Genomic DNA, 8,453 nt, shown 5'->3' with positions numbered 1-8,453 from the left:
GAATGCTGGCTCAGTGCCCCGCTCCCGCCTGCAGCCTGCCCACACGCCTGTGTTCGGGCAGCAGCCTCGCTGCACGGCTCCCCTGCACGGCGGGGGCAGGGGTACCCTGAGCCGGCATGCAGGGGGAGCCCGGTCCCCAGAGACCAGACAGGCCCAAGCCGGCTCTGCACACGTAGGAAAGGGCCGCACGTGCCCGAAAGAAGGGGGCTCCCAGTGGGTGGCACTCAGACGAGTCCCAGCATCACCGGACACGGAGCGGAGCCCGCAGGGCAGGTGGGACGGCTGCAGGCGGGAGCTTCCCAGGATGCAACAGCACGATGCAGCAGTGGTGGGAGAGCAGGACAGCGGCTCATCACCAGGGCGCACACAAAGGCAACAGGCACTGCTCGCTTTCCACTCTGGCGCCCTTCATGCCAGGACAAGCTCCCGCAGGCATCCCCAAAGTCGCCGTGCCAGCCTGCATGCTCCCGCTCCCCTGGACCTGACCTGGACAAAGCAGTGCCAGACGCACTGAGCAAAATGAGCCCCTGCGAGCCGTGGGGATGGCAGGAACTATGACAACCACACCACGACCTCTTCTGTGGCAGCATCTCTGCAACGCACCCATCAGAGGCATCAGCAGAGTTAACGCTCTTTGCAACCAGGGAGACTTGCTGCAACCAGGACAGGATCCACCTGGGCCCCGCCACAGGGGGTCCAGGTGGATGGAGGCATGGCAACAACCCAAGGAGACCGGGATGAGGGACACTGTTCCTATCCCAATATCCCACTGCTCTTTCCTCTCCTCCCAGGCACAGCAGCAGCTGGAGGGTCTCTGCTGCTGGAGGCGTCCGCCTGGGGCAGTCCAGAAACAGCCTCTGCGCAGGGGCTGGATCAGACAGCCCACAAGGTCCCTGCCAGCCCCTGGTAGGATGGGTCCACGGCACGGGAGCTTTTGCTCTCACAATTACAACTCTTCCACAGCCTTCTTGGTGGCAGGAGTCAGAGCTGGGCTGCCGCACCCAAAGGGGAAGCAGTGGCTAGAGCCTATTCTCACTGGGCAAACAGGAGCCCAGCTGCAGGGACCTGGCTGCTAGCAAGCAAAGGGTTGGAGAGCACATAACCAAAAAGTGCCAGTGTTTGCTCCTGCAAGGTGTTGCAGAGCAGCTGAGCTGGTGAGCAGGTCACTGTCTGGTTAAAGCTGAGCCAACAGCAACACATTTTGTCACAGCATCAACACTGTTAACGATGGCAGGAAGAAGAAAGGACAGAGGGAGGATTCATGATAAGAAAGGCCTGCAGGTGGGTGTTCATGGCACGGGGTGTCCCCAGCACAGGGGCATCCCCGCATACATGGTTTTAGGAAAATGTCCAATAGTGAGAAATCGATTCTGTCCGTGTGTAGCCAGCAGTAGTAACAGTAGTACAAATAATGCAGATGCAGGAAACAAAAGGCATGAAACAGCATGGGAGCAAAGGGTCACTGGATTCCTGACCTACTGGAACTCGCCCCCAAATGTCCCAGCGAGACCCAGCACTGTCTGATCAGCAGGAGAGGGAGCAAGACTCACTTGCAAGACAACGAGGAGAGCTGCTCTGTATCAGAGCGTGCGCTGTCTGCTGAATCTGCCTACACGAGCGGAGGGGGAAGTCCTGCCTCTCCAGCAGTCTCTCTCGCAGCAACCCACTGGTTCCCCACTCCCAGGGTTTGTGGTAACAGGGGAGCGGAGGCACGAGCCCAAGGTTTGCTCCGAGGGAGAAGGGGCCGAGAGATCTGACCAGGGACCGTCTGCCGCAGAGACGCGCACAAGTCCCATTCGGGCTTCCAGGAAGGCGGCTGTTTCGCTGCGTGAAGAGTTTCGAAGCCTTGCAGCGTGTTGTGACTGCACAGAGCCCGCCGCGCCGGCTGTCAGGGCTGGGCAGGGCGGGCCGGGCCAGGCTGGGCCCCCTCCCCGAGTGCAGGGTGGCTGGCCAGACCCTTCCCTCCCTCCCGGCCCAGCCAGCGCGCTCGCGGGTTTGCAGGCAGTGAAGAGACTGCAAGCGGTGCTTGTCCCAGCACGATGCAGGGGTCCTGCTGACTGCCAGGCCCGTGGCTTCGTCTCCCCGGGACGAGCTGCCCACTGGCTCCGTCCGTCCCCAAACTCTCTGGTGCAGGGGGCCACCTCCCTGCTCCTCCTGGCTGGAAAGCTTCCGAGTCCAGCCAGGGGCCTGAGAGGTGGTGCAAACCCCTGCCGGAGCCCTCCCCAGAACCGCCTGCTTCGGCCTGGAGAAAACAAACCCAACGCAGAGGCGCAGCGGATCCTGGGGAGAGCCGCCAGGCTGCAGTGAGTCATCTCCGAGCCCTGGCCGGACGCCATCCCCCTCTCACCTCGGGGATGGGCAAGCCGGGCCCTCCATGTGCTGTCTTGCCCGGCGGGGAGGGGCTGGGCCTGAACAAACATGGAGCCTCCAGCCTCGGGGTCAGGATTGCAGAAGACCAGAGCCGGAGGAGCCCGGACTCCAGCCCCAGCTGAGCAGCGAGCACCCAGGCAGTCAGGAACAGGACAAGGAGACGGGAAAGGAGCAGCTCCGTCCCCATCAGCGCCCTGCCCCTGCCCCTGCCCCTGCCCCAGGGAAGACTACCCGCGGGGCAGGGGAGCAGCGGTCTGGGCCATCTGCCTCTGCGATACATCCTGACCACAGGACGAGGGCGTCAGCGCTGTGGGTCCTGCCTGCTCTGGTTTTGCTGAAAGACCCTTGCACGTTTGCAGCACGCGAGAAGGCAGCTGGGTGGAGGGGTCCTGGGAGACTCACCGGGAGAAGCAGCACAGCCCCTGCAACGCGAGAGCCTCGGTTCACAGCCAGCTAGCCTAGTGACCCACTTACGGCCCTCGATCAGGCAGGCAGATAAGGAGCGCGAGCAGATGGCGGGCACGGCAATGGCAGCCTGAAGGCAGAAACCTGATGGCAGCGTGCAGCACCTTTCCCCCCGCCCCGTGCTCCTCTGCTCCTGGCTGCAGGACAGTGCTGCCAGGTGTGGGCACAGCCAGATCACAGCGGCTTCACCAGGGTAGCACCGAGGAACCCGAGGGCACTGAGCCCATGTGCCCCGAGGCATCCCTGTCCCCCTGCAGGAGCTGCTGACCAAGGTGGGCCCGTCTCATAAAGGAAGCAAACCCAATGACGTCCCAGGGACAGTCAGGGACAGGGGAGAGAGTCTCTCCTTAAATCTCCACCAAGAAACTCTCCCCTCCCCCAGACCCCTTTGAGGCCCCTTCCTACCCGGAGCAGCAGCTCGGACACCTGAGTGCCCACGCCGGGCAGCTCCGGACACTCTGTTCCTGTTCTGCCCCGATTCAAGGCCCCTGCAGCTGCCTGGATGGGATCAGGCTACAGGCTCGTGGCAGCTTTCGCTGCAGAGCTGCAGCCCACAACAGGAGCTGGGAGAACCACAACACACCTCAGACCCACGCAGGGAGGGGTCCAGTAACTGTGGCTCCTCACGTGCCTCCGAGCCACCCCTGCCACGCTCACCTCTAGGGAGGCTCCTACACCGCAACACGCCTGCATATCCGCACCAGTGCACACAGGCGCAGGGCATGCCCAGGCTCACGGGAACCCTGCAGACTGCCTCGCCAGCCACCTGGAGCCACCTCACTGCTCCCAGAGAATCTGCCACAGTGCCTAGACCTGCAGTCACCCTGCGCGCTCCGCAGCGGGAGGTCCTTGCCGACGGCTGCACCCTGCGCGCACCCCTGGGCAGGACAAACAGCAGCAACCGTGGAAGCAGGGGGCTGGCCACAAGTGGGAGAGAAAGGACACTCCCAGGGGGAAAGAGGAGGGAAGTTGAAGCTGCAGCGAGAAGCCAGAGACCTGATGCAGGGGCTGGGCCCTTGCTCCAGCAGGAAGCGCTGACAGCTGCATAGCCTGGTGTCTTGCCAGCTGCAGCACAACCAGGATGGGCTCCTCCACCCTCGTGGCATTGACACTGGGAAGTGGAAGATCTCCCCCCATGCACACACCACAGCAGAATTGTGGACAAGTTCTGCACCGCAGGGAAGCGGGGGAGGCCCCGGGCCTCAAACACCAGCATCGCTGCCCCCATCGGTACCCCATCATGCACACAGCACTCCCATGACGAGCTCCGGGCTGCAGAGTCAGGCAGAACCAAGGCAGCGAACTCAGGAGCCAGGCTGCCCGGGACCCCTTGACCCTGCCCTGATGCCAGTGAAGGCATTTCGAGACAGCTGCTGCTAACCCAAGCATCCACCATCTTTCCATGGGACCCCACCACATTTGGGGAAAAGCCAGGCAAATCTAACTGCCTGCTCTTTATGCCCTGAGTGGTCGGGGACCCAGGACTTGACCTGCAGAGGTGCCAACCATTTGCTGCTGTGGCTGGCATCAAATGAAGCTGGAGCTGCTCTTTGCCCCCAGCAGCGCGAGGTGCTGGAACGGGCACAGATCTGAGAGATGAGCCCGAGGGACAATCCCAGCTCTGGGGCTGCGTGGCTGTTTGCACCCACAGGCCTGTGCCTGAGCAAGGCTCTTCACCCCTTCGGAGTGGGGGGGTCTCCCCTCGGCTGCCTTTGTTATCGACGGGGAAGGAGGGAGCCACAGCCTTGTTCCACGGAGAGCTCCATCCATGCTTTGCACTAGCCAAGGCTGGGGCTACGCTGCAAAGCATTACACAAGCCTGCAGCTAGCAATGGTACCTAGATGCATGCCCACGAGGGAGGTGGCTGGGGCTGCGTGGGTGTCTCCCACTCTCCGGTGCCCGATGCTGCACCCTGAATCATGCTCTTGTAGGAGAGGTTTAACGGCCTCTACTGGGGGCAGCACACAGAACCAGGAGCCAGAACAAGCTCCAGCCCTCCCGCCCCCAGCCTGCCGCCCTCGCCCCCCCACACTTGCACTGCACAGTGCCTGGGCAGGGGATGTCTCTTACTCTGCCTGCAAGCACCTGTCACCTGGGGCCCTGCCCTCACCAGGGGCACAAATAATGGACACGTCGCGTCCCCCAGTGAAACCCGTGCACCCTGGACCTGGGGTTGCCCAGGCGCATTCCCGAGTGATGCATCACTTGACACACAGGCAACAGTCAGCCGAGGCACTGGGAACCCTGACCCAGCACGCCCAGCGGGCCAGCACATGCAGAACACCACCCCGCATGCCCTGCGTCAGCCGGCAGACACCGCCACGCTCGTCACCGCCACACAAAGTCCACCCAGACACTCACGGCTTCTGCAGCTTGGTCACAGGCTGAACTGTGAGCTCAGCACAGGACAGGGAAGCGCACAGCTACCCCGCACAAACCAGCACCCGAAGCCACGCTAATAGCTGGGTGCAGAGCATGTCCACACTCCCTCAGGCAACAAAATGACAACAGGAAACAACGCCTTGGAGGTTAGACCTGATTATGACGTGTAGACACTGGCTTTCTCTGGGTGTGTGTGTCCATGCACGAGAGAGAGAGAAGTCCATGGTTTTGGGGGTGCTGGGACTTAATTTGAGGATAGGGGTGAAATATGAAGTTGTTAGGGAAAAATCACGGGGAGCAGGGTGACATTTCTAGGTGCTCCCATTGAGATGGAGCAGATCCAAAACCAGTGGTTCCCAACCAGGATGCTATGAGAGCCTCTGAAGCGTGCCGCACAACGTCAGCACTGTTGTGTGTGCAAACCTCTCCACGATTCACAAGCTAAACCCAGAGATTTCAAACAGGAATCCGGAGTGTCAGCAGTGCTGCCCTGCTGTGGTCTCTCTCACCCTTTGCAACAGAAAAACCGCTCCATTATTTTTCTGCAGTCAAAAACAAGCGAACGCGAAGACCTGACATTTTCCAAGGGGGTGTGGAGCCTAAGATGGGGAACCTTGAGGCTAAGAAGCACTGCACTAGACCACACAAGTACTGCAGCAAATCCAGCTGCCCTGATGAGTGAGCACTGCAGCTCTGGAGACCTGGCTCATCAAACTGCAAGTGGTCTCCTTTGTAAGCCAGGCCACAAAGTAGGTTTATAAGAGAGAGTTGAATGTGGTGACAGAGCTTCCCGACGATTACTAGAAGCAGTCAAGATACAGAAAAGGCGCACACAATTGGAGCGGTTGTCTTTGGCGGAGCCCGGGAGTGTGGGAAAGGGACACCAAGAAACCAACTCAGAGACGTAGGCACAGTCTGTGCCACGGAGGCCTTGACAGTGAAGACAAGGCATTTACACGCGATGCCCAGAGGGACGAGGAGCCAGGAGCTGAGTCAGGAGAGTGGGTGAGGGGTGGCATTACACAGCAGGGCAGAGGCGGCCATACATGGCGCGGTGCCTGCCCTGGCACTTGCTCTCAGCCTTTTGCAGAGGTGCAGACAGTCAGAAGTCAGGAAGAGACAGAGGTGAAGGGGGACAGGCCTTTCCAGCAGACATGGTGTCCCTCCAGGCTGGAAGGAGGCAGAAGGGAGGGAAGGGCAGCGCAGGATGCCTGGAGCTGCACAGAAAGGAGCTCGCAGCCATGGGGCCAGGTCATGCTAAGGACGGTGCATCAGTTTGGGCGCGCTGCAGTGGGAGTGGGGAGCAAAGGGCCCCACCTTCCACACCCCAGAAATGCCGGAAGAGGTGGCAAGGCACCCGCCCCGGGAGCAACCTGAGGTGGCACCATGCACAGCTCCGTCCCTCCCTCTGTGCCCAGCGCCAGCGCCGCACCTCCAGAAAGGACAGAGAAGAACTGGAGAAGGTCCAGAGAAGAGCAACAAGGATGAGGAGTGCCATGGAGGGGCTTGCACAAGAGGAGAGACTGCTGAGGCCAGCCCCGGTCAGGTTAGAAAAGTGGAGATGCCTGAGGGGGGCAGGAGAAGGGCTTACAAAATGCTCAATGGGGAAGAGAAAGTCCCGAGGGAGCGAACTGCGTACTGACTGTCTCACCAGACAGGAACCAGGGGTCACAGAATAAAAGGTGTAGGCAGTAAGTTTAAAACTGAAAAAAGGAAGTGCTTTCTCACAGAGTGGAATTAGTGTGGAGCTCATTGCCACCAGACTGGGCTTGGCCAGATTCACGGGGGATCGGACACGTGCTTGGAGAAAAGGGGCATCGGTCACTGTTGAGCAGGGAGCACAGGGCATGGCCTCTGCATCAGACCTGCCTGAACCGTCACTGCTGGAGGCTGCAAGGGAGAGAGGAGCAGGGGAAAACCCTGCTCAGCCCCAGTCACTCTCCCTTCAGCCTCCGCTCTCTGTTGCCTTATGACACAGAAGCCTGGGCACGACGGACCTGGGTCCAACCCAGTCCACGGCACTTCTTATGCTCTCCTTCCTGACGCGTCCAGCAAAGGAGAGGCATCTGCCCCCACGGGACAAGAACATCGCCCAACAAACCCAGAGGGGCAAAGGCTGCAGCAAGCTTTCCTCCCAGTGCCAGCCCAGCAGCTGCCAAGGCCCGGGCAGCACCAGCCTCCACTTGGGAACTCAGGGGATGGGTGCAGGGCCTCTACCACAGAGACAGGACAGGACCAAAGGACCGCTGTGCCAGGCCCACAGGGGTCTATCCCCACCCTGCCCTGCCATCTCCGCCCGGACCAACCATGTCCTCTCCCGAGCTGTGGGCCCGAGCATCCCGACTGCCAGTGCTCCTGCAGGTAGGGCCCTCAGGCACCCACCCAAGCGCTGAGGTCCAGACACCGGAAATCCCTGGGCTGCCTGGCTCCCCGCCAGCACCGCGGCAGGGATTACAGGCCGCTTGGCCGGGGAAGGGCCAGCCTGACAACTGGTCCATGCACAGGGGCTGCCCCGCAGCATACGGGCAGCACCTATGCCCCTGGGGCAGCTGGTGACAGGGTTCCAGCCTGGCCTGCGAAGGTCCCTGCAGCGCCTGCATGGCAGGGCAGCAGGGGCAGGGAGATGGGCCACTTTCTCAGCACCTGGCCTCTGCCTCCTGCCACCTCTCCACAGCCGGGCTGGGAGGCTGTCGCGTCAGCTGGGTCTGCAGCCCCAAGGGCTCACACAGCGATGCCAAACATGGGGCGCCACGGGAGCACACAACCTCGCATGTAGGGAAGCTGCAGACAACACATGGCAGCTCCAGGCCGGGGCGACGCACTGCCACGGGGGTGTCGCAGCATCGCCAGCAGGGCCCTGCCACCAGCACACGTGGCGCCGCGACGGGCACCAGGCCCGGGGGCTGGCAGGTGGGCAGCAGGCGTGGGGCCGCGGGAGTCTCTCGCCTTGGACCAGCTCTTCCCGCACCTCGCCCCCGAGGGCAGGGACGCCCCAGCACCCCGTGTCTGCCCCGCGGCCCGGGCACAGCCCTGCCCCCGACTCCGCGCTTTCTGCTTCGGCAGACCCTGCTTTTCAAGCCCGTGGCAGCAAGGGCAGGCGTCGGGGGAGGCCTGCCCGGGGCCGGGGCCGGGGCCGGGGCCGGGGCAGGCGGGGTCGCGCAGCTCGGGGCGGACACACGAGTCACGGACATGGATTCCGGGCTGGGGAGAGCTCCAGGGCCGGGGGGGCAGGCTC

Source organism: Alligator sinensis, unplaced genomic scaffold (genome assembly GCF_000455745.1).
Source record: "Alligator sinensis unplaced genomic scaffold, ASM45574v1 scaffold683_1, whole genome shotgun sequence".
NCBI classification, from domain to species: Eukaryota; Metazoa; Chordata; order Crocodylia; family Alligatoridae; genus Alligator; species Alligator sinensis.
This window is presented reverse-complemented; position numbering follows the sequence as displayed.